General features: G+C 38.0%; 1 non-coding gene and 1 pseudogene across 1 annotated transcript; one reads left to right on the top strand and one right to left on the bottom strand.

The window, feature by feature from the left end:
- Positions 1-9,325: 9,325 nt before the first annotated feature.
- Positions 9,326-9,434, bottom strand: LOC117612839. Its single transcript, XR_004583578.1, has one exon. It is a non-coding gene; the product is annotated as a small nucleolar RNA R71 (small nucleolar RNA).
- Positions 9,343-24,515, top strand: LOC117612838 (annotated as a pseudogene).
- Positions 24,516-24,755: the final 240 nt, after the last annotated feature.

The raw sequence follows: 24,755 nt of genomic DNA, 5'->3' as shown, positions 1-24,755 counted from the left end.
TATGGGTTGAACTTTGTTTCTTGTATAAAGAACTACGTGTGGCTCGATCCCTCAGTAAAGGTACGTAGGCAACCTAGGTTAACCTATGTGCAGCCGCAAGTTTATGATTAGTTTGTTATGTTCAGTTTTGTAAAGTTGAATTTGTTGAACAGTTGGGAAATTATTTGAGTTTGTTGTGCAGGTAAAATTATGGGTTTTTGGTCTTTTTCAGGGGAGACTCTGTCAGTTTTCCGATAGAAGCCATACCCTAAAGCAGTTTTTGGATTAGGGTAAGATTGGTATTTTGGTTATTTATGCCCGACACCTGTCAGGTGTTGGGCACGTACAGGGTTCGACAGGGATTTCAAAGTTGGATTTGAGTCGGTTTCTGTCAAAAACAATATTAAAACTCACTAGAATCATTTTATGGCTTCATTAGAACCATATTAAGGCTCACCAAAACGATATTGAAGCTCACTAGAACCATTTTGTGACTCACTAGAACCATATTATGGCTTACCAGAACAATAACATGGCTTATCAAATTTATGTTATGAATTATCAAAACCATATGAGGTGTACTAGAACCATACTAAGGCTTACTAGAATCATATAAAAGCTAACCAAAAACATATTAACGCACACCAGAACCATATTATGGCTTACTAGAACCATATTATGACTAACCAGAACCATATTATGGCCTACAAGAACCATAGTGAGGTTTAGTAGAATCGGACTAATGCTTATCAGAACAGTACTAAGGCTCACCACAACCATATTAGGGCTCAGCACGACCATTGTTGAGGCCCAAAAAATCCAAGGCTGGGCCCAAATATATTTATAGCCTAGTACGACACCTAACTTGGGAAGAAACCCAGCAAGAGTTCGTCATATGCACTTGCACACTTGCCACGCCAAGTAAATAAGCAACACAACACACTACAAGCTTAAGTGGGCCCAAGCCATGCAGATGTATTGGGCTTGTTGAGCGGGTTGTGATATGGATGGTTACGAGTCTTATGGGGCCCATTAATGGTCCAAGAAGTGGAAGTTTTGGGCTACTTGGGAGCACCAAAACTCAAGCACATTCCTTGAGCCCAAACATATGGGTAAGCATGAGAGAAAACCCCATAGCCTATCACCTTAAGAAAAGGCCCAAACATCTTAGAAAAACATCCAATAGCCATAGCCAAAACACCTGGAAATATCCCATATCAATCAAAATATCCAGCACCTTGTCAAAACCAATGCAAACCCACGTGAACACAAGCTGCTCCCAACACCTTGTCAAGATCAAGGTAAACCCATATGCATAGGCTGTTGGAAGTAAATCAACTTTTGACCAGCACCCTTACCCATTCTTTCCTCTGCAAGCTCTAGTGGGAAAACAATAAGAAAAAGTAAGAGGCTCCTTACCCAGATGGAGTGCAGCAGCAAGAAAGTCTTGGAACCCCAAAAGGCTCTGCTTTTATATGCTAGGGTTGGGGAGATTTCACCAAAGAGGATTGAATGGAAGAAAGTGAGGAAAAATGGAGAAGAAGACTTGATAAAATTGGGGGCTTCTAGTGCCTATAAAAAAAAGGGCATTTCCTACCCAGCATATTATCACATCCGGGGGGCATTCGTTGGAGATCTAGGGAGAGCAAGCATCCTCTCTCACTATTGGAACCCTCAAATTTCCAGCTCTATTCTTCCATCTCTTTCCTTTTTCTCCTTTGGCATACCGATCTAAAGCAAGAAACATCCTTACTCGTTGCTGGAAGGTCCAATTTCATGCTCTGTTCTTTTATCTTCTTCCTCTCTTTCCCATAAACACATCCAGAGAGAGCAAACATCACCTCTCGCATATGGAACCCTTCAATTTCAAGCCATGTTCTTCAATTGCTTTCCTTTTTCTCTTCTATCAAGCCACCAAGGAGCCTGACGAAGCTTTCGTCAATCTGCTGGAAATCTGCTAAAGCCACCCTGCTTCCATCTTCTTCCTCTCTTTCCCATAAACACATCCAGAGAGAGCAAGCATCACCTCTCACCTCGGGAACCCTTCGATTTCAAGCCATGTTCTTCCATTGCTTCCCTTTTTCTCTTCTGTCAAGCCAGTCAAGAGCTTGATGAAACTTTCATCAAGCTGCTAGAAACTTGCTCAAGCCACTCATTCCTCTTCCTTCATTCTCTCCTCTCTTCCTTCAACAAATCCTCTCAAAATTTCCTCTCCCCCTTACTTCGAGCCTCTATTTCTCATAGGAAACCCAAGTCTTCTCTCTCTCATGCTAAACTCATGAATGCTCAGCTCCCATGCTACAAGCTTCTCATGCCAAGCCATAATATTTATCTATAAGCAACTGTTGGTTTTGTTGGTGAAGGAAGCCAAGGTGTTTCCTAAGGCTCCATGAACCTTTTGGAGCACTCTTGGGGCCTGATAATTGAACTCAGACACAGGGCCAAGTCCACCCATTTGCTCTTTATGGCAGCCCAGGCCCATCAGTAGCTGCCAGAAAGAAAAAGCCCTCTTCACTGGGGATCAGGTCATTATCTTCCCCAACGCCTCAAAAGAAGAAGACTAGAAGCACTAAACCAGAGAAAATAAAGAGATAAGAACAATTCCTCTTTTTTTTTTTTTTCTTTTGTTGGCTATCTACTTTGCAGAACAAACATAATATGGATTGCTGACATGCACCCTTTGTTTGTGTCTTAGATCTCCATTCCCAAGCAAAACAAGACCTTGTAAAAAGGGTCGGGGGCTTTGGCAAATCCATTATTCATGCCATTGAGCAAACTACACATGCAAACCCCAAAATACTTGGGAGCTTCGTACCAAGCAAATTTTTCCAAAAAGAAAAAAAATAGCCAAACACAAGTCAAGCATCTAATAAAGAGAATTGAACTTCTTTTTCAGTTTTTTGCCTGAGATATTCTTGGAAGATAACACAAGCTCTATATTCATGTTGCCGAAAGAGTGAACCCTCACGCTAGACCAAGCTATATCTTGGTTCAACTCAACCATTAGGTTATCCGCATAGCAAGTCCAAGCTAATCATGCCAAGCCAAGTCACGTTCTTCTAGCACCTATTCCATGTCAAACAAAATATTTTCCAGCACATGCCCTATTTCAAACATCCTTCCAGCACATGCCCTATTTCAAACGTCCTTTCATCACATGCCCTATTTCAAGCATTCTTCCAGTATCTAGCAATCATGCCGCACGGCATCACCTCCACAGAGGTTTTGTCCGCTAATTTCAAGTGTTCTGGGGCTAGTGCTGTAAACTCAAACACAGTGGAAGTGTGAGGGTCTTTCGTGGCCTTGCTTGCTGTAAGTTTGAATTTTCATGTTTTCAAAGTTTTTTATTAAGTCAATAAAATTATCAAGTTAATTTTATGATCCTATTTTCGTTCCTAAGCATTATCTTAAATGATTAATTGTATTTTCATTCATGCAATCTGTGAGTTAATCATTTTATGCATTTACGCTTTACTTAAATTCTATTTTGATTTATTCCATTTCTGTTTCTCTTGCCTTGGTCTTCTCTGAGTCTTAATTCTTGTTCTTCTTCTTCTGGTTCTTCCCCCTTTCTGGTATCAGAGCCATAAGAGTTGCGGTTGTGTCTAGGTCTGCTACTCATATTGCCCAAGTGGCTGATTTAGCTTTTCTGAGTTAGCAAGTTCTTCAGTTATTTCTAAATAGTTATCATAGAGTTGTCTGTCATCTTCGGTTTACTATCTCAAAAGAACACGGTAAGACCTATAGCTGAATATAAGTCCTGCAGTAGAGGCCTGAGAGGTGCGGCACGAGTGTGAGAGAGAGAATGCCTTAGGTTCCAGGTAATAATGAGTTAACTATTAGGAATCCCTATAGATCTTCTTCCTTTTAAAACTCTGAGTCAAACATCTGTAAGTATGAGTCGTTTTCTTAGAACCAATTCAGTTAATTCTTCCAGTTCTAGAACTAGTTTGAGTCAAGTCCTAGACATAGTTAATGAAGAACAATTAGAATATGAATCAACAAGTAGTGAATTACACTGTAATGATTGGAATACTCCCAAAGTCCCTAGTAAAGAAATTTATAAGCAAAAATGGTCAATGAATGCTTTCAAGACAACTACGCATGTTAAAACAGTAGAACAGGTCTATGCCTTAGGAAAAGAACATGAAACATGCCAATTACTTAATCTTGAGTCAATTAAGAAGCATAGAAAAGAAGGTAATAATTTTTTGCATATAGGATTAGTTCAGGTTGCAGTTAAACCCTTAACTAAGCTAGGATTAAAAGCAGCAATTCTTTTAAGTTTAAGAGATGCTAGATTTAACGATTTCCAGGATGGAGTCTTAGGAATCATAGAGTCAAGCTTATGCCATGGTCCAGTTCATTTTGATTGCTACCCAGATTTTACAGTCAGTTTAAGTGATCCCCATATATTAAAAGTTTTAACTTTAAATATTAAATGCATGGTTATAATATTTTACGCGGTAGTCAACCTTTAGCTTTAATTTATAGAATTTATTACAAAGTCACAGGTACAAATATGAATTTCCAAGCCCTTAGCAAAAGCCCAAAGAATCAAACACTTTTAATTCAAAGTCATACGTCAAATGGAATGTTACAGTACCTCAAATGATTAGATGGTCTAATGTTAAATTACCCCAGGATTGGTATTTAACAACTGAATGTCCGCCAAAGCCGATTCAACGTAGTCTAAACGATCTAAATTATATCCAGCCCTATTTAGATGGAACGGTTAAAATTAGTTTTGATAGGCCAGTTCAATCAACAGTCCAATTAGAACAATTGCCAACCCCTGGTCAGTCTTTTAAAATTCCTGCTAGGCATTCATCTGCAGAGTCATCCTCAATTACAGAACGCGATTTAGACACCGATAGAGCCCTAATTGATTTTAAAATTAATGAATTAAGAAAGCAAAAACAGGTAGTTCAACCAAGTTACGGAAAAGTCCCAACTGAGCCCGTTTTACAATACAGCCTAAGTCACCTACACGAACAGATTTTGAAGGTTCCACCTTTGAAGCCTATGATGCCCAGTTAAGAACTCTTAATAAAATTTTTAAAATTCATTGGTCAAAATTAGATGCCCATTTCCAAGCCCTGGAAAATGAATCTAGAAAAGCCAATTATCATGCTTCTTTCCCAAAGTTCAAAGAAAAGAAATTTTCAATGAATGGAAAGAATACTTAAAAAAGACTAAGTCAGAATCACCTTATCTCGATTACGTAGAAAATAAATACATGAGTCAAAAGTTAGTTACTTTAACTAAGGAAAAATGGGAAAAAGCCGACAATACCAAAGTCATCAGTACACACCTCCAGTCGAGTCAATAATAATCAATCATAAAAATGCCAAAATCATAGCTAGCCCTTATAAAGTTGCTGAGTCAAAAGATGATTTAGATAAAAGAGTCATGGAACAAAATAATTACACCAACACGAGTCTAATAGTCATAGGTAAACAATTAGATAAAATTGAAACTAAAATTGACAAGTTAACCCCTAGTGAAATTACTTTAAAGCCAAAGAAAGAAAAACCTTTAGTTAAGTTCAATGAGTTAAAACCCGAGTCTTCCCTTAAGGTAAATTCAACAATGAAAAAGATTGAAGAAATGTTTCAGGAATTAACCACAGTTAAACCTAAGCCAAACAAAGACAAAGGGAAAGAAGAAGAAGAAACTTCAGTTAAAGTTTTACAGTGTGAAGTCAATTCTAATAGTGAGTCAGCCATGTTATTAGATTCAAGCCTTAGTCAAGAGTCAGAAACTAGTAATATTTCTAAAATTGAACGAGTCTTTAACAATTTACAAGTTAACCAGGATTCCCAGTGTCTTAAAGTTAGTTATTTGACAGGTAAAATTAATCCCACAAGTCTCACCAAAAATTGGTACCCTAAGCCTACAGCTCTAGATGTCCAATATGAAGAAAGAACCCAGGGTCAGTTTTCTGTATCTTCTGATAAGCTATATGAGTGGAATATTGATGGCTTGTCCAAAAGAATCGTCTATTTCCTTTACTTGACTGACCCATTTTCTCCAATCGAAAACCAGCGTAGCACTGAAGATATTGATTTAAAAACTAGGCAGATTTTTGAAGCCGTTTTCGAAAATTTCGACAGTTGTTTTCTTCGATCTAGGTACACATCTTCATCCCCTCCACTTGCTCTAGTTGTCTATGCTGATACCTTGAATCAATTTTGAGGTTTTACCGATCGTTTAATATACGCACTTTCGCCAACGGTTTCGATTTCGATTCGGTTGCCTCAGTCTAGTTTTTGGCCTGGTCCAAGAACAAAAGTCGATCCCCTAGTTAGCATGAATCTATTGGCATAGGTTTTGGCTAGTGGTTTGGATATTTTCTGTGGCAGAAAAATCTCTCAAGACACCCACCTTTGCCAGAGATGGGTGGCGGCGCGTGGGCCATTGTGTGGCAGCCCATTGAGCTAGTTATCGTTTCACAGTCGAAAGGATATTACACTTATTATGCGATACCCTGTTTCGATAGGTTTGGACCATTCGATCTGTCCCAAATTCAAAAATTTTGTTCCTCGTACATCTAGGATTGTGTAGGAACTGGTTGATCAAGAATCAGAGTCCCGGATACACCAAATCAATGATTCTAGGGTTAAGTGAATCGATCACTGTACGATCGTGCGATCTATAGTGATTCGACCGCTCGATTGAGATCAAGCTCTCAGAACTTGTTAATTAGACCTTGTTGGACTTATAAGAATGTTTGAATCGGAAATCGGAGGTTGTGGGCCCCGTAGACCAAATAGGTCAAATTCCACGATAGGGGCCAAATCGATCGTTGGATCGTGATGAGACTTCTTCGATGAATTCAACTTATGGTTATAGAACAATAGGAATTATCATATAACAAATTGAGGATGTGGGCCCTACGAGCCCAGTTGACTTAGATAGTGGTCTATGTCGACTCGGTTGAGGCTATTTAGTAGTTGTGATTGTAATTGGAGGTTTGTTTTAAAATGGTATTATGTTATGAGAGTTTCATTGAATGCTTATGAATTACTATACAATCGCTTTTACCTTCCAAGCATGTTATATTATGTTTAATTGTGTGGAGTTGGGAATGGCTTGGATAACTGGGTTTTAGAATGAATAATAAATTAATTAAATGCCTGATTATATGTCTATATTTAAAGATATACTCAGTGGCTTGAAATCGATGAATTATGAATACTAGTTTTCTCAATAGTATGTTGTACGTATTTGAATGTAGTTTGAGAATAGTTTTGAGAGATTTTGCATGGTCAAATTCAAATTAAGGAATGTTGGGATTGATCTCGTTTAAAAGAGGGATTTTTGGTTATTTATTTAAGAACTGATTTTTGGAAAGTTGGGAAAGGATTTGGAAAATGGATTTATAAAAGTGGATTTGTAGAAAAAGAGGAATTTTATGATAAGTTTCAGAAAATGATTTTCAAAACCCAGCGTAGGAGTACCCCCCTCTCCTGGCAGTTGCCTTCGGAATAGTCTAGTCATTTATGACAACACCTCACGAGTCTCGAGGACGCCTGAACTGTGTGGTGTTAGGATTTGCATTCAGGTTGATTATATCTTCCTATGTCTTGCGAGGGGAATTGATGGATATGCGTTTCAGGATGATCACTCGATTTTGCGAGGATATGTGTTCTCGGGTTGACTAGGTGTCCCCTGAGTTCAGCGAAGATATGCGTTCTCGGGCTGACCACGTGTCCCTCGAGTTCTGCAATGATGTAACATATATGGTACTTGTTTTGACGGAATATTATTGGAATTGACGGATTATGATTGGGGGTACGCCTAGGTGGAGAGTATTTGAGTTTTAAGATGTTTTAAACTGAAATTGATGATTTTATCTTGGTACTTATTGGTTAAGGTTTTAATACATGTTTTCAGATTTATGAGACAATGATTGAGAGTTTTCTAAGTTTTAAGGATTTTATACAATTCACAACTACTTTCTTAAGAGATGAGTTTGTTTCAGCGAATTGATTAGAGTTTGAAGCTTTTGGTTTTAGGAAAGTGTGAAGGAATATTTAGTTCATGTGCTTACATATGGGTTGAACTTTGTTTCTTATATAAAGAATTACATGTGGCTTGATCCCTCAGTAAGGGTACTTAGGCAACCTAGGCTAACCTAGGTGCAGCAGCAAGTTTATGATTGGTTTGTTATGATCAATTTTGTAAAGTTGAATTTGTTGAACGGTTGGGAAATTATTTGAGTTTGCTGTGCATGTAATTCTAGGTTTTTGGTCTCTTTCAAGGGAGACCCTTTCAGTATTCCGGTAGAAGCCATACCCTGAAGCAGTTTTTGGATTAGGGTAAGAATGGTATTTTGGTTATTTGTGCCCGATACCTGTCAGGTGTTGGACACGTACCGGGTTCGACACGAATTTCAAAGTGGAATTTGGGTCGGGTTCTATCAAAAACGATATTAAAACTCACTAGAATCATTTTATGGCTTCATTAGAACCATATTAAGGCTCACCACAACGATATTAAAGCTCACTAGAACCATTTTGTGACTTACTATAACCATATTATGGATTACCAGAACAATAACATGGCTTATCAAATTTATATTTTGAATTATCTAAACCATATGAGGTGTACTAGAACCATACTAAGGCTTACTAGAATCGTATAATAGCTAACCAAAAACATATTAACGCACACCAAAACCATATTATGGCTTACGAGAATCATATTATGACTAACTAGAACCATATTAAGGCTTACAAGAACCATACTGAGGTTTAGTAGAATCGGACTAAGGCTTATCAGAACTGTACTAAGGCTCTCCACAGGCATATTAGGGCTCATCATGACCATTGTTGAGGCCCAAAAAATAAAAGGCTAGGCCCAAATATATTTCTAGCCCGGTACAACACCTTACTTGGGAAGAAACCCAACTTGGGTACGCAAGAGTTCGTTGTATGCGCTTGCACACGTGCCATGCCAAGTAAATAAGCAACACGTGTATTAAAGATGAGAAATACGTGTGTACATGTATAATACTATATTAAACGTAATAGTGCTAAAATCTTTATGCGGGTAATAACTTTGGAAAAGTTAAAAATCGAAAAAGGACCATAGATTCTCGAGTAATGGCATAATTATAATGGATAGGGTACTTGTCCTTGGGGGTTTCAAGATTTAAATGTCTGTAATCCGGGCAAACCATTAGAGCTCCAGTATTTTTCAACACTGGCACAAGGTTGGCCAGCCACTCAACGTATCGGGTGGTGTGGATAGAGCCGGCTTTGAGAAGATTTTAAATTTCTTCTCTAACTGGAAACGCAAACAGAATTTTTCAAGAAATTTTTCCCAATTCAAAATACAAATTCTTTGAGAAGACAGATGACCACATTTTCTCAAAAAGATACTGAGTCTTTACCTCAAGCTTGGGAAAGATTTAAAGATTTGTTAATGTTATGTCCTCACCATGGTTTTGAAAGATGGAGGATGGTAAGTCATTTTTATGATGGCTTAACACCTAAAGATCGACAATTTATTGAGATGATGTGCAATGGAAATTTTATGTATAAAGATCCTGAAGATGCTTTTGATTTTCTTGATGAAATTGCAGAGAAATCTCAGATTTGGAGCACTCCCAACACATTTGAGCCTAATTCCCAAGGCAAAATCTTCTATTAATCCTTCTAGCGGCGGTATTTATCACCTTAAGGAGGAAGATAGTCTCAAAGCTCAACTGGCAACAATGGCTAGAGAAGTTGAAACCCTAAAATCAAATTGCCCCTAAAAGTTAATTCAATTGCAAGTCAAGAAATTTTTGAGATTTGTGAAGTTTGCTGGGTCATGGGACATGTAACAAAAGAGTGTCCAACACTTCCAGCTTTCAGAGAAATGTTTCATGATCAAGCAAACTTTGTGAATCAATTTAAAAAACCATCCACTTTTTTCTGAAACTTATAATCCAGGATGGAGAAACCACCCAAATTTCAGTTGGAGAAATAATACTAATAATAATGTGCCACAACAAAAATCTAATTCTTTTTATTTTTCTCCACAGGTGGAAGGACAATCATCGTCATCAAATTTGGAAGATGTTATGAAGCAATTCATACAAAGCCAAACTGCCACAAATCAAAAGAATGCACAAGACATTGGTGAGATTAAGAGCACTCTTTCCAAACTCACTTCTTCACTGTCAATTCAAGAAAAGGGTAAATTTCCTTCTTAGGTCCAACCTAATCCACTTGCACAGTTAGAGGTAACTACCCCTTCTTCTTCTTCTTTGAATGAAAATAAGCATTAATATGTGAAGGCCGTCACTACTCTTGGCAGTGGAAAAATAATTGGGAAAGATGATTTAGTAACAGTTGAAAATAAAAAGAATTCAGAAAAATCCAAAAATAATGAAAAAGAAAATAATGATTCTGAAATTGTTGAGTGCCTTTTTCATGCTCCATTCCTACAAGCACTTAAGGCTGTAAAGAAAAATCAAAATCCTGAAATTTTGGAGTTTTTTAAAGAAGTGAAAATCAATATACCTCTTTTGGATGCTATAAAACAAATTCCTTCATATTCAAAATTTTTGAAGGATTAATGCACTATTAAAAGAAAGCACAATGTTGATAAGACCGCATTTTTAATTGAAAATGTAAGTGCAATTCTTCAAACTAATACTCCACCCAAGTACAAAGATCCAGGTTGTCAAATAATTTCTTGTGTTATTGAGAATTTTAGCACTGAACAAGCTTTATTGGAGTTGGGTGCTAGTGTTTAATTTGTTACCTTACTCGGTTTATAAGCAATTGGGTCTTCGTGAATTAAAACCCACCTCAACAACATTGCAATTGGCTGACCGTTCAGTCAAAATCCCAAGAGGTATGGTGGAAGATGTATTGCATGGGCCATTGTGTGGCAACCCATTGGGCTAGTTATAGTTTGACAGTCGAAAGGATATTGCACTTATTATGCGATACCCGGTTTCGATAGGTTTGGACCATTCGATCGGTCCCAATTTCAAATATTTTGTTCCTCGTACCTCTAGGATTGTGTAGGAACTGGTTGACCGAGAATCGGAGTCCCAGATACACCGAATCAATGATTCTAGGGTTAAGTAAACCGATCACTGTACGATCGTGCGATCTACAGGGATCCGACCGCTTGATTGAGACCCAGCTCTCAGAATGTTTGGATTGGAAATCGGAGGTTGTTGGCCTTGTAGACCGAATTGGTCAAATTCCATGATCGAGGCCAAACCGATCGTTGGATCGTGATAAGGCTTCTTGGATGAGTTCAACTTATGGTTATGGACCAATAGGAATTATCATATAACAAATTGAGGATGTAGGCCCTACGAGCCCAGTTGACTTAGATAGTGGTCTATGTCGACTCGGTTGAGGCTATTTAGTAGTTCTAATTGTAATTGAAGGTATGTTTTAAAATGGTATTATGTTATGAGAGTTTCATTGAATGCTTATGAATTATTATACAATCGCTTTTACCTTCCAAGCATGTTATATTATGTTTAATTGTGTGGAGTTGGGAATGACTTAGATAACTGGGTTTTGAAATGAATAAGAAATTCATTAAATGCCTGATTATATGTCTATATTTAAATATATGCTCAACGGCTTGAAATTGATGAATTATGAACACTAGTTTTCTCAATAGTGTATTGTACGTATTTGAATGTAGTTTGAGAATAGTTTTGAGAGATTTTGCATGGTCAAATTCAAATTAAGGAATGTTGGGATTGACCTCGTTTTAAAAAAGAGATTTTTGGTTATTTATTTAAGAACTGATTTTTGGAAAGTTGAGAAAGGATTTGGAAATGGATTTATGAAAGTGGATTTGTAGAAAAAGAGGAATTTTATGCTAAGTTTCGGAAAATGGTTTTCAAACCCACCGTAGGAGTACCCACCCTCCCCAGGGGCAGTTGCCTTCGGAATAATCTGGTCATTTATCACAACACCTCACGAGTCTCGAGGACGCCTGAACTGTGTAGTGTGAGGATTTGCATTCAGGTTGATTATATCTTCCTAAGTCCTGCGAGGGGAATTGATGGATATGCTTTCCAGGTTGATCACTCAATTTTGCGAGGATATGTGTTCTCGGGTTGACTAGGTGTCCCCCTAGTTCTGCGAAGATATGCGTTCTCGGGCTGACCACGTGTCCCCCGAGTTCTGCGATGATGTAACATATATGGTACTTTTTTTGACGGAACATTATTGGAATTGACGGATTATGATGGGGGTACTCCTAGGTGGAGAGTATTTGAGTTTAAAGATGTTTTAAACTGAAATTGACGATTTTATCTTGGTACTTATTGGTGAAGGTTTTAATACATGTTTTCAGATTTATGAGACAATGATTGAGAGTTTTCTAAGTTTTAAGGATTTTATACAATTCACAACTACTTTCTTACAAGATGAGTTTGTTTCAGCGAATTGATTAGAGTTTGAAGCTTTTGGTTTTAGGAAAGTGTGAAGGAATATTTAGTTCATGTGCTTACATATGCGTTGGAATTTGTTTCTTGTATAAAGAACTACGTGTGGCTTGATCCCTCAATAAGGGTACGTAGGCAACCTAGGCTAACCTAGGTGCAGCCGCAAGTTTATGATTGGTTTGTTATGATCAGTTTTGTAATGTTGAATTTGTTGAACACTTGGGAAATTATTTGAGTTTGCTATGCAGGTAAAATTCTGGGTTTTTGGTCTTTTTCAGGGGAGACTCTGTCAGTTTTCCATAGAAGCCATACCCTAAAGCAGTTTTTGGAATAGGGTAAGAATGGTATTTTGGTTATTTGTGACCGACACCTATCAGGTGTTAGACACGTACGGGGTTTGACGTGAATTTCAAAGTGGGATTTGGGTCGGGTTCTGTCAAAAACGATTTTAAAACTCACTAGAATCATTTTATGGCTTTGTTAGAACCATATTAAGGCTCACCAAAACGATATTAAAGCTCACTAGAACCATTTTGTGACTTACTGGAACTATATTATGGCTTACCAGAACAATAACATGGCTTATCAAATTTATATTATGAATTATCTAAACCATATGAGGTGTATTAGAACCATACTAAGGCTTGCTAGAATCGTATAAAAGCTAACCAAAAACATATTAACGCACACCAGAACCATATTATGGCTTACTAGAATCATATTATGACTAACTGGAACCACATTAAGGCTTACAAGAACCATACTGAGGTTTAGTAGAATCGGACTAAGGCTTATCAGAACTGTACTAAGGCTCACGAAAACCATATTAGGGCTCATCATGACCATTGTTGAAGCCCAAAAAATCCAAGGCTGGGCCCAAATATATTTCTAGCCCAATAGGACACCTAACTTCGGAAGAAACCCAACTCGGGTACACAAGAGTTCGTCGTATGCGCTTGCACACGTGCCATGCCAAATAAGCAACACGTGTATTAAAGATGAGAAAACGTGTGTACGTGTATAATACTATATTAAGCGTAATAGTGCTAAAATCTTTATGCGGGTAATAACATTGGAAAAGTTAAATATCGAAAAAGGACCATAGATTCTCGAGTAATGGCATAATTGTAATGGATAGGGTACTTGTCCTTGGGGGTTTCAAGATTTAAATGTCTATAATCTGGGCAATCCATTAGAGCTCCAGTATTTTTCAACACTGGCACAAGGTTGGCCAGCCACTCAACGTATCAGGCGGTGTGGATAAAGCCGGCTTTGAGAAGATTTTAAATTTCTTCTCTAACTTTAAATTGTACCTTGGCAGAAAATCGCAGGTGGTGGTTGTTGGAAAGGTTTGAACCTGTCTTTGATTTTCACTTTGTGTTCTACTAAACCATTGGGTAATCCAAGCATCTTATGACAGTCCCAAGCAAAACAATCTTTACATTCGTAGAGGAGGTCGATAATTTCGACACTCAGCTTTAGGTTCAAAAGATTACTAACAAAAAGAGGTCGTGGTTAGCCCTAAGTTCCTACATTGATTTCTAACAAAGGATCTTAGACCTCGGGATGGCCATCTTCCATCTCAGTAGGTGCAGGATCTAGGTCGTCGATGGTTAATACATCGTCGTCGTCTGACTCGTGTTGAAATTCGATCAAATTAATCGGCGAGTTCAGCAGTAAAGAGTCCTCAGCCCAATATTCCAACAGTCGTTCCCCAGTCGATCGAAAACAACACTGGATGTGGTCCATTGATTTGGCCAATCTATAGATCTGTGGTCAGCCAAGCTGGTAGGCTCGCTGTTTTTCTCTTTTGTTCTCTTGAGCTCGACTGGCTAATTTTTGCATCGGTCACAGATCACGGGTTCAAGCTTGAGCTCCTTATCTTTTTCTTTTCCTTTGCTTTTTGGATTTAGACTTTCTTGCATGCTTACCCCTTTCTCGGCGCCTGAGGATCTGACCTCAGGCCATAAAGCTCTTCTTTGTCGAGCCTCTTCGGGCTGGAAATAAGCTTCGACCATGTTGATAACAGGTGGAGGGAATTGCGCGTCATCTACTTTCATAGCCGGTTTCTCTGTGAATTGAAGTTTTTTTTCGTCTATCAATTCTGTATGTCGTCACACATGAAAATACAGTTATTAGTACTATGAGACCAAAAACTGTGATACTTACAGAATGTATTTCCTTTGAGCTCTTGGTCCTTAGGGATTTTGTGGCGGAATGATAGAGTGATGTTCTTTTTAGCCAACAGTAAGTCAAAAATTCCTTTAGCTCTAGTCAACTCGAAGGTGTAAGTTTTTGGTCTCTCGGGCCTTGAACTTGTTGTCTAGAAGCTTCGTTTTACTGTTGTCAGCCTTAACAAGCTCCTTGCACATGAAGTGCTTGTCTATGTTAACTTCGGCTTAACTGACCTATGCCTCGACATCATTGGTGTGCCGTGTTTTTCAGCTTCTGCATAACTAGTATGTCCCCTTTGTGGCCGTTTTCTTATGAACTTCTTTTTTCAAAAGGGACGCGTATCTGTTGACTTTGTTGTCAAGTCATGCATATTACAAAATACGAAATTTGGTACCTTGACTTTGCGGATAGATCAGTCACATATCCTAAAGGAATCATTGAAGACGTGTTGATCAGACTGAAGCAATTTGTGTTTCCTGCTGATTTCTTTATTCTTGATATGGAGGAAGACCACGACATCCCACTCTTGCTAGGTCGGCCCTTCCTTCGTGTTGCTGGTACATTGAAAGATGTACAACAAGGAACTTTAACTTTGAGAGTTCAGGGCGAATCCATTGAGTTTAAGGTGTTCGAGGCTGTTAAAAACCGAGGGACTTGGAAGAGTGCGACCGCATAGATCTTCTTGACCCAATTGTACATGTCAATTACTTGGCAAAACACCTCTACGGATGTCTTGAAAGCCAAGTCGTCACCCCCTCTAGTCATGAAACGCATGCTTGGACGTGCCAGAATTTATCAATGTTTTATCAAAAGCGTCTCCAAGATGAGCCGACTCTTTTGGCATCTCCTTGCCAAGGATCACACCAAGATATTACTTGACAAGGCTATTGTTCGCAAGGAGTACGGACAACAACCCAAGCAGTACATGGAAGAAGTAGCATTCTTTGCTACTTCCGCACCACCATAGGCATTCGAAAAGTCTAGCTCATGACTATAAAGAAAACCTTCTTGGGAGATAACCCAAGCATTCTCAACTTTTGTTTTCGCTTTTGTTTTTAGTTTATGTGTGATTTCTAGTACATTTTTCATGTTTTTGTTTTTGTTAAGTTTTGCGTCATCAAACAAAGGATTTTAGTAAATACATTCTTTGTCCTGCCTTCTTCGCCTCCTAATCACAAGAAGCAAGCCTCAAAGAAGGCTTGAAATTTGAGCAGCAACCACAATGTTGGTTTCGACTTGCACTATCCTATGGCCGGCCATGGGTAGAAGTGCGGGTTTGAGTTAGTTCCTTGGATTTGTGTTGATTGTAAGGGTGCCGAAAGGCACTAAAGAATGGATAATTGACAAGGGCTTCTTGTGTCGATTTCCACAGATGGCGCCAAATTGTTGATGCTCTTTTTGGGAGGTCAACTTAGATAGATGTGGAATGGTGGATGATGGGTGAAGGTGAGGACCTTCAGCATTTGTGTGAGGATTTGGGCAAGCGATAAACATATAGAAGACAAGATATACGTGGTTCACCCGAATGATGGGCTACGTCTAGGGAGAAGGATGTTCTCATTATGATAATGTTTGTTTACATTTGTACAAGGGGATTAGACCCAAATATAAAGATAACAAGTGAGAAGCCCAGCCTAGAGATGGGGTCCAGACTCGAGAGTCCAAGGCCTAAGGGTCTAGATCCAAGACCCTTTTCTAAGTGGAGAGTGGTCTTCTTTTATAGGTGAGGGGAAGTCTACATCTATTGTAGTTTTCCGATGTGGGACTCCTCTTGCTTTGCTTAGAGTTGTGACTTGTGGTAATGCTTCTTTGGATAAGGTGATGACCTCTCAAAGCATGACACGTGGATGTTCTAGTTTGGCTAGTTGCTCGGTCAGTTACGGCACTAACAAAGAGCATGAAACATATTTTCTTTAAAGAATTGAACCTTGATGCCTTAGTATTTCCATTATTGATATTTCATTTTTAAACTCAATTTCCACAACAATCAAATCAAATTATTTTTCCATTTTGCTTGTCACTTTTATTGTGCTTCGCTTGATTATTTCTTTGTGTGTAGATATTTGCCTACCTGCTCCTTGAGAATTCGATACTTGGACTTCCAAGATTATTACTATGTGTGACTACTTGCACTTGGGTAGACGCAACAAGTTTTTGGCACTGTTGCCGGGGAGCGGTGAAGCGAAAAGTAGCATAAGGAAATTCATTGTTAAGGTTTGTGGTTTTAGTTTCTTTACTTTTGTTTTTTTCCTACTTCTTTAATTCAATATATGCAATTATGTAATATCTTATCCTTTTTGAATTACTTTAATTAGTAATGATATTTTGTTTATTATTTAGTACAAAAAAAATTATAGAAAGTCCACAAAATAACTAATTTCTATTTACTAAGTCTTTTGTGAAATCGTTTGGGTGTCGTAATTAATTTTCTCCATTGCCCAAGGGCCCTATCTATTACTATTAAGCCATTACTCGAGTGTCTATTGTCCTTTTTTCATTTTTTCCTTTTCTAGAGTATTACCCGTATAAAGATACTAGCGCCTTCACGTTTAATAATGTATTATACATGTATTTTCTTATGTTTAATACACCTATTTTTACAAATTTCAATAAGACATACAAAATTCACGTATTATACACATAATTCTCACGTATTATTGAATAAAAATAATATATATAAGTATATATATTTTTTAAAGGGTTTAGCCATGCGGCTATACCTTTTTTTTGAATTTTTATGACAAAAATGGTATAGCCGGTCGGCTGTAATGGTTTGACATGTGGCACCTATGCATTGGCGCATCTTTTTTTAATATATAAATAGTATAGCCGCCCGTCTATACTATTTTAAAAATATTATTTAAAAAAGGATAAGATTATTATTATTATTATTATTATTTTAAATTTCAAAAACATAAAATTAGTTCTTTACTTCTTTTTTTTTCCTACTTATTTAATTCAATATATGCAATTATGTAATATCTTATCCTTTTTGAATTACTTTAATTAGTAATGATATTTTATTTGTTATTTAATAGAAAAAAATTTATAGAAAGTCTACAAAATAATTAATTTCTATTTACTAAATCTTTTGTGAAATCGTTTGGGTGTCCTAATTAATTTTCTCCATAGCCCAAGAGCCCCATCCATTACTATTAGGCCATTACTTGAGTTTCTATTGTCCCTTTTTCATTTTTTCCTTTTTCAAAGTTATTACCCGTATAAAGATTCTAGCGCCGTCACAATGCATTATACATGTCTTTTCTCATGTTTAATACACCTATTTTTTACAAAATTTCAATAAGACACACAAAATTCACATATTATACACATAATTCTCACATATTATCGAATAAAAATAATATATGTATATATATAGCCGGTCGGCTACGCTCAGTTTTCACCTAATTATTGCCTTTAAAAATAGTAAGGCTATGCGGCTATATTCCTTTTTTTGAATTTTTAAAACAAAAATAGTATAGCCGGTCGGCTGTACTGGTTTGACACATGGCGCACAGGTCCAGCATAGTATAGCCGGCCGGCTATACTAGATCCTTTTTTTTTATTTTTTGAAACAAATCATATAGCCTTGCTGCTATACTCGGTTTTTTTTTTAAATAAGAAATTGTATAGCCGGGCGGCTGTACTTGTTTGACACATGGCACCTATGCATTGGTGCATTCTTTTTTAATATATAAATAGTATAGTGGGTGGTGATGCAATAGGAGTATGTCAAGCTGGTACGATGCAAGTTGCGCTCAAGGATAGGCCTGGAAGCCATGTTCTCACTGTGCAGCAGATCTAGATCTTTCATCAACTGGTCAACAACTCTTTTGTTCTCATCCAGATCCAGTTCAGTTGAGTTCCAGATCCTTATCCTTTCCACTGCTTCATCCACTGCCTGGACTTAGCTTTACTTGGAGTGGCTCCCAGCTTCTCAAGTCTGTCCAATTGAGCATCTAAATCCATAGTTTCAAACTCTGCCAATTCTAGATCAGCAAAGGAGGCCTTGGTTGAAGAGCCTGGAACAAATGGATAGGGATCTGCAAGAATGAGCTTCATGTTAGTTCTGCACAAAAGTAACTACATAAAGAAAATACTAAGGCATAATAATACTTACAGCCACAATGATAGGTTTGAGAGGGCTAGTCACCATAGCTAATGACCCAGCAGTTTTATTCTCTTCCACCTGAGAAGACAGAAGCATTAATTAGAAGAAACCCGACTAGACATGTAAGAACCCAAAACAAAATATCTAGAAAAGGAAGAAAATATCTAAAAAGTAAAGAAAATATCTTTTAGCAAAAAGACAACTTTGCCCTCGCATATTTTAATGGGGGAAAATTTGACTTTTTGATCGAGAAAGAATTTGGGAATTTCGCTTACGCCATTGCGTAGAGCGCGGCGAAAGGAGTTTGTAGACACGGAGTAGACCTGAATTGGAGCCGTAACGAAGGAGATATGGTCTAAAAACCGCGAAGGGCAAAACGGTAATTTGGTCAAAAAGTCAGATTTTTATAGCTCTCTCTCTCTTCTCCCCCGTCAGCCCTTTCTCTCTCCTCCCGCAACAACCCTCCCGCGACCTCCGCGCCTTCCAACCATTCCCCCGGCCACCACACTTGGGGCCGATCTCCGAGACCGGTCCCAAATGAAGCACCACTCGACGGAGAACCATCCCCGAGCCAGCGCCGCCGCTGCCGTGGTCGGTATCGCCGGAATCCACCATGGAAGCCGACGGTTCGTCCGAATGCCACCCGAACTTCGAGCTCAAAATTCTCCCTCGTTTCTCCACCAAATCGATCGAGTAAGGTATGGTTTTTGACCTATTTTTCGTGCTCTAGCTGATGGGTATATGGGCTTCGATCGATTTTAGCGTTAAGGGGTTCAATTTTCGACTTGAAGTTTGGCCGAAACTTCGGCCCTTCGAAACTACTATTTCTGGTCACTTTTTAGGGGTGGTCCAAGAACAAAAGTGACTCCAAATAGGGTGTTTTACCTAGGTTAGGAGTTTGGAGTCTCGGTTCCACGATTTTTCGGCGCACCCGAATCGCTTTGGACACCCGATCTGCCCTGCGCGTGTGGCGGCTCGTGTGCCAGGGTGGTGGCATGGCTCTGGCCAGTTTTGAGGTCCTCGTGTTGTCACGAGCGCGTGGGATTTCGCGGATCTCAATTCGGAGTCCGTTTGAGCCCCGGACGGATTTTCCATATCGCGCGATCCGTGGGTGCAGTGTCGTGTAATAGTTGGATCGCGCTAAATTTTGGATATGTCGGTCTACGTGATTTCAGGATCACGTAGGATTCGACGGATTACGAATCGGAGTCCCGGATACTCTGGAATCGTGAACCCTAGGGCTAGGGTTAGGGTTTTAAGCGATAACGCGATTTTGGCCAATCCGACCGTCCGATTCAGACCAAATTCGCAGAACATGGTTCCTGCTGTATGAGAAACCTTCAGGGAACCCCAGATTGGCCATCAGAGATCGTGGACCCATGGGGTCCCGGGTCGGCCGATCGGGCAGGGTATCGCTTAGCTGAGCATCGGACTTTTTAAAACTGGTCCATGTGTCTGAAAAGGCTAATGTGGGCATAGGAGTAATTGGAGTGAGATGCGCGTATTTTTAGGAGCCGGGGGCAGGGTGTTTAATTGAAATTCGTTTTATTCAGCAGTTTATTAATTTAATCTTTCGGGGTAATCAGGCACCAGGAGCCCGACAGAATTGTAAAAGAGACCTTCGAGGGATCGAAGTAGCTCGGACCATCTGTGAGTGGACATTCTTTCATAAATCAGATTTCATGAATGATTTGATGTGATTGTATATAAATAAGTTTATAAGTGATTTTATTTTGATTTTATATAAGAGAGTTTTTATAAATAAGTTTATTCGAATGAATTTCCTTATTTAATCTTGAGTAAGTTTTATTATGGTTCCGAACACGATTATTACAGTAATAGTTCTATAAGTCGGTGCTGCTTATTTACCAGTTAGAGAAACAGAGTTTGAATTTCGAATCAGTTGAGACCGCAGCACGACTTAAGTTTTACAGTTATTGTTCAGATAGTTCTTTTTTAAAGGAATTTATTTTAAAACCACCTCGTACCCATTTTCTTTGGTGATTACCCAGAGTTGGACCGATGTCTACGGACATCCAGTCCGATTTCAGTTTATGTCAGTGCACTTGACTTTGCCTCACGAGTTTCGGGGACGCTTGGACCGTGAGTGCCAGGATTTGCGGCTCGACAGACTTGGTGTCCCGAGACCTGCCAGGATTGCAGCTCGGCTGACTCTGTGTCCCCGAGACTTGCCAGGATTGCGGATCAGGCTGACTACGGTCCCCTGCATCCTGCCAGAGCGACTCGGGCTGACTTGGTGTCATCGAGGAATCTGCCGGCGGGACAGGCTGATCATAGTCCCCTGATTTCGCCAGTTTGCGGCTCGGGTAGCCTGTGTGACGCCCGAGACCTGCCAGGGAATTGACGGAAATGACAGGGGTACAAATTGGTGGTATTTTCAAAGGATTTTGAGTTTCTTTTATTCAATTATGATGTTCAGTTATTTTATATCCGCTTTTCTGATTTTTCAGGCACAGATACCTTTATAATTGTTCAGTTATGCAAGGTTTGAGTACAGAATTTTTATACACGTTTGATTTTAGCATGTTCATGCAAACCTTGATTTCAGTAATTTTGTATGAAACTTTCGAGCTTGAATATGACTGATATAGAATGCCTTGAGTTGAATATGCTTGATGAAGAGAGTACGTATTCAGTTTTATTTAGCTAAATTTCTTTTTTTACAAAGGGGGATATTATGTTTATGAAAATTGTTTTGAAAAACATTATTTTTGTCCACTCACATTTTCAACCTGTTTTTCGCCCCCAGGCCGTAAAAGTACGCGGGATCCACCACCGGGCCACTCATAGCCTCCGCGCTTCAAAGTCAGGTAGAGTTTAGTAGATAATCCCTGAAACCTTGAAATTTAGAAAATGCTCTGATATCTATTGGAAACTGAAAAACCGGAGTTGAGATTTTGTTATTTGAAATATTCTGGCAGTTGGTGTGGATTAGTTGAATGTTTAACAGGTGAAAAGTTTTGGATTGGTCAAAATACAGGGGAGACTCTGCCGAATTTTCGGCAGAAGTCTAAGGTAATTTTAAAGAGAAATTGAAGTAAGAAGAGTAAAAAGGACATTTGTGCCCGACATTCGCCAGGTGTCGGACACACACAGGACTTGGCTCGAATTTCAAAGTGGAAATTGGGTCGGGTCCTGTCAAGACAGAATTATAGAAACGAAGGTAGGATTGGAAAGGTAAAAATACCTCAGGTTAAGGGACGGCAGTAGAGTGTTCTACCTCCACCTCATCAAACACGGCCAATTCTAAGCTTGTAGGCTCTGTCCTTTGAGCCTCTTGTTGTTTCTTGGCCAACTCAATGCTTTCTGCTATTACTTCAGCAGGAATTTCCTCCTACAGGTGGACAGAAGACAAGTTAGAAGAAGTATATTGCAAAATGAATCAGTTTTGTGCTAAAGAAAAATCTCACCTTTTCTTCTCCATCTTTGCTCTTCTCTTTGTCTCTTTTCGAGACATTTGTTTCCTTCTCTACAGGTTCGAAAGCCTCTCCAGATATATAGGCACTTTACACTATAACTTACTGAGTAAGATATGAATAAGAAATTCACACAATAAATTACGGGTAAGACGTTGTGTTCTCGGATATATAAGTATTTTACACTAACTTTTCGGTAACATATGGTGTTTTCAGAAAAATATGCAATTTACACCATAAATTACGGGTAAGATGTTTCGTTTTACACGATAACTTATCGGTAAGATATGCTGTTTTTAGAAAAATAGGCTATTTACTTAGTAAATTACGGGTAAGATGTTGCGTTCTCAGATATATAGGCACTTTACACTATAACTTACCGATAAAATATGACGTTTTGAGAAAAATAGGCTATTCACTTAATAAATTACGAGTAAGATCTTGCATTCTCATACATATATGCATTTTATACTATAACTTACTAGTAAGATTGGTGTTTTTAGAAAAATAGACTTCTCACTCAATAAATTGCGAGTAAGATATTGCGTTCTCAGTTATATAGGTGTTTTACACTATAACTTACCGGTAAGATATGGTCCTTTTAGAAAAATAAGTTATTTACTCAATAAATTAAGGGTAAGATGTTGCGTTATCAGATATAGAGGCATTTTACACTATAACTTACCATTAAGATATGGTGTTTTTAGAAAAATAAGCTATTTACTCAATAAATTACCGGAAAGATGTTGCGTTCTCATATATATATATATATTTTACACAATAACTTACCAGTAAGGTATGGTGTTTTTAGAAAAATAGGCTATTTACTAAATAAGTTACGGTTAAGATGTTGCATTCTCAGATATATCGACACTTTACACTATAACTTACTGGTAAGATATGGTGTTTTTTTTAAAATAAACTATTTACTCAATAAATTACGGGTAAGATGTTGCGTTCTCAGATATATATAGGCACTTTACACTATAACTTACCGAGTAAGATATGGGGTTTTTTTTATTTATAAAAATACGAAATTCACACAATAAATTACATGTAAGATGTTGTGTTCTCGGATATATAGGTATTTTACACTAACTTTTCTGTAAGATATGGTGTTTTCAGAAAAATATGCAATTCACTCCATAAATTATGGGTAAGATGTTGCGTTCTCAGATGTAAAGGCAGTTTACACTATAACTTATCGGTAAGATTTGGTGTTTTTAGAAAAATAGGCTATTTACTTAGTAAATTATGGGTAAGATGTTGCGTTCTCAGATATATAGGCACTTTACACTATAACTTACCGATAAGATATGGCGTTTTGAGAAAAATAGGCTATTCACTCAATAAATTACGAGTAAGATGTTACGTTCTCAGACATATATGCATTTTACACTATAACTTACTGGTAAGATATGATGTTTTTAGAAAAATAGACTTCTCACTCAATAAATAACGAGTAAGATATTGCGTCTCAGTTATATAGGCGTTTTACACTATAACTTACAAGGTAATATATGGTGTTTTTATGAAAATAAGCTATTTACTGAAAAGAAAGCACAATGTTGATAAGACCGCATTTTTAACTGAAAATGTAAGTGCAATTCTTCAAACTAATACTTCACCCAAGTACAAAGATTCAGGTTGTCCCACAATTTCTTGTATTATTGAGAATTTTAGCATTGAACAAACTTTATTGGATTTGGGTGCTAGTGTTAATTTGTTGCCTTGCTCATTTTATAAGCAATTGGGTCTTGGTGAATTAAAACCCACCTCAATAATATTGCAATTGGCTGACTGTTTAGTCAAAATCCCAAGAGGTATGGTGGAAGATGTGCTGGTTCATGTAGGCAAATTTTATTTTCCAGTTGATTTTATAGTTTTGGATACTGAACCAGTTGTGCATTCTGATTCTCAAATTCTTGTTATTCTTGGAAGACCATTTCTTGCTACATCTAATGCTCATATAAATTGCAGGAATGGACTTATGCAACTATCATTTGGGAACATGACATTGGAGCTCAACATATTCAACATATGCAAGCAACCTGCAAACAATGAAGATGTCGACAAAGAAGTTTACATGATCGAGATAATTGTTCAAAATTGCTTTAATTCTTATTTTTCTTCTGATCCATTGCAATTTTGTTTAGTAAATAGGGATTGTAATTTTGCACAAGATTTTGAAATACAATATCTTTGTTCTTTGTTGGATTCTGTGCAAGTACAAGAACATAATGGTTGGATACCAAAATATGAGGAGCTACCAACTGTGAGTGATGAGACAAAATCATCAAGAGAAAAAGACCCAAAGTGTGAATTGAAGCCTCTTCCTGCTGGACTTAAATATGCTTTTCTAAGAGAAGATGAGACCTTTCTAGAGCTTTAGCATGACGGTATGTTACTTAAAGTTTTGAAAGAGCATAGGACTGCTATTGGATGAACTTTATCTGATATTAAAGGTATTAGTCCTTTGGTTTGCACACACCAAATTTTTCTTGAAGAATATGGTAAACCAATTAGGTAGGCTCAATGTAGACTTAACCCACCAATGAAAAAAGTTGTGCAAAAAAAGTACTTAAACTTTGGGATGCAGGTATCATATGCCATTTGAAATAATGTGTGATGC

Source organism: Prunus dulcis, unplaced genomic scaffold (genome assembly GCF_902201215.1).
Source record: "Prunus dulcis unplaced genomic scaffold, ALMONDv2, whole genome shotgun sequence".
In the NCBI taxonomy this organism is placed as follows: domain Eukaryota; kingdom Viridiplantae; phylum Streptophyta; class Magnoliopsida; order Rosales; family Rosaceae; genus Prunus; species Prunus dulcis.
The sequence above is the reverse complement of the archived record's forward strand: the minus strand, read 5'-3'. Positions and strand labels throughout refer to the sequence as shown.